This window comes from Macrobrachium rosenbergii, chromosome 28 (assembly GCF_040412425.1).
Source record: "Macrobrachium rosenbergii isolate ZJJX-2024 chromosome 28, ASM4041242v1, whole genome shotgun sequence".
Classification (NCBI taxonomy): domain Eukaryota; kingdom Metazoa; phylum Arthropoda; class Malacostraca; order Decapoda; family Palaemonidae; genus Macrobrachium; species Macrobrachium rosenbergii.
In genome coordinates, this window is record NC_089768.1 from 22247501 (window position 1) to 22250000 (window position 2500).

The 2500-nt window shown below is 29.7% G+C and overlaps 1 long non-coding RNA gene across 1 annotated transcript in view; it reads right to left on the minus strand.

Annotated features, from left to right (window-relative positions):
* Window positions 1-2500, minus strand: part of LOC136853910 (uncharacterized) — a 352798-nt gene that overhangs the window by 162918 nt on the left and 187380 nt on the right. The gene's annotated exons all lie outside the window — the stretch shown is intronic.

Here is a 2500-nt window from a genome sequence, read left to right on the forward strand (position 1 = left end):
AATAAAAACTAAGAGCTTAAGGTTGTGCAATTTATTTCACAGTCAAGCCTAAAATCAATTTAACTTTCAACTTCTGTCGGGTAAAAGCTAGCAGTCGGAAAGGTTACATAAAAGATTTAATTTCTTTTCCACGGTTTTCTTCAAGTCATTAGAAAAGGCTGAGACCAAACAAAGAAACTATTCTACGTCATCAACTGACGTAGTTATTTACATTAAGAAAGATCAAATCTAGTTTATTGTATAACTCTCTCTCTCTCCCCAGAACGTTAAAATCTTGCAGTGAATAATAACTCTCTCTCTCTCTCTCTCTCTCTCTCTCTCTCTCTCTCTCTCTTTCTCCAGGGCATTAAAATCTTGCAGTGAAAAAAACTCTCTCTCTCTCTCTCTCTCTCTCTCTCTCTCTCTCTCTTCTCTCTTTCTCTCATTAAAATCTTGCAGTGAATAATAACTCTCTCTCTCTCTCTCTCTCTCTCTCTCTCTCTCTCTCTCTCTCCCCATGACATTAAAATCTTGCACCTTGTATAACAACTCTCTCTCTCTCTCTCTCTCTCTTTCACCAGGATGTGCGTCCTAGGCCTGAAATGAACATAAACACAACGTATACTGTATTTAACTACGAAAACAAATAACAGGTGGACAACTGCAACTTGACCTTGAAATCAATGAAAAGAGATGACCTTGGGTTACTGATTACCTGGTGAATGCTGCTGCAGGAACCCTGTTTTATAAATACACAAGATCAAGTCTCTGTTGGCTAATGGTGAGTAAGTGGATGCCCATCAGATTAAACATGCAAACTTAGAAAAATGAGCCTAAGCTTACTTAATGGTCTTACAAATATATAGCAGTGACTGTATTTTGTATACTGACCCACCTATGCAACTTGTTTTCATTAAAATTTGTTTCCAACATATTTCTGTGATTGGAAAGTTGATTAGTATCTCAGTTTAATATACAAACAGTTGTGTATGCTAATAATAATAATAATAATAATAATAATAATAATAATAATAATAATAATAATAATAATAATAATTGCTGTGAAAGATCTGTCGGTTGCCAAATAAGCTCTGGGCAAATTTTTGACTTAGAGCTACAGACTGATCATATACTGACATATATATATATATATATATATATATATATATATATATATATATACTATATATATATATATATATATATATATAATATATATATATATACACTGCATATATATATGTATATATATATAATTTATATATATATATATATATATATATATATATATATATATATATATATATATATATATATATATATATATATATATAATATATATATATATATATATATATATATAAGATCAAATATATATATCTTATGCAGAGCTCTAAAGTAATAAAACGTAGACCTTAATAATCATCGGATGAAGATCAAATATGAAATCAATTTTATGACTTCTGAATAAAGCGTTTACAAGCAATGGCGACAAGACTTTAAACAGAGATGATGCTTACTTTGACATAAAACTCCTCGTTATGATGAAGTAAGTCTTTCTCTCTCTCTCTCTCTCTCTCTCCTTCACTTCCCCTTTTCCTCTTTCTTTGCAATAATAAAAGGACTATTCTTTTATTAAAGGTACGCGTATTGTTCCATTTGCTTTGTTCCGTTTTGATTTCAGTGACCTAAAAAGTTATACGTATGATTTTCTGTTATTTTTTCTCTTTTAGTCGATTTTAATCCTGGCAAATTTTAGATCACGCAGACCCTAGCTTCAGAACAATTTAGGAAAGAAAAAATAATAGCCTCTGATTCTGGCTTTGTGGAAAATAATGGAAGGAATTATGTCTATATATAGTCTCGTCGTTAAGGTAATTGTTTTGACAAGAAATAAAAAAAAAATTATCAGCGGTTGATAATGTCATGAATTCAGACTCTGAACAATTTAAGAAAAGAAAAACAATAGCCTTTGATTTTGGCTTTGGGGAAAATAATGGAAAGAATTGTCTACAGATAGCCTCGTTTTATGGTAATTATTTTGACAAGAAATAAAAAAAAAATTATCAGTGGTTTTTAATCCTGGCAAATTTTAGATAACGAAAAATTCAATTTCGGAACAATAAAAAAAATTGCCTCTGATTTTGGCTTTGGGGAAAATAATGGAAAGAATTACGTCTACAGATAGTCTCTTTTTAAGGTAATTATTTTGACAAGAAATAAAAAAATTATCATTCGTTAATAATCCAAGAAAAATTTTTGATCATGAAGACTTCAGTTTCTGTATAATTTAAGAAGAAAAAAAAAACAGTAGCATCTGATTTTATATTTGGGGAAAATACTGGAAAAAATTACGTCTACAGGTAGCCTCGTTTTGATAAGAAATAAAAAACAATTATCGGTCGTTAATAATCCAAGACAAATTTTAGATCATGAAGACTTCAGTTTCTGAACAATTTAAGAAAAATAAAAAACAGTTGCGGTCTGATTTTAGCTTTGGAAAAAATAATGGAAAGAATCG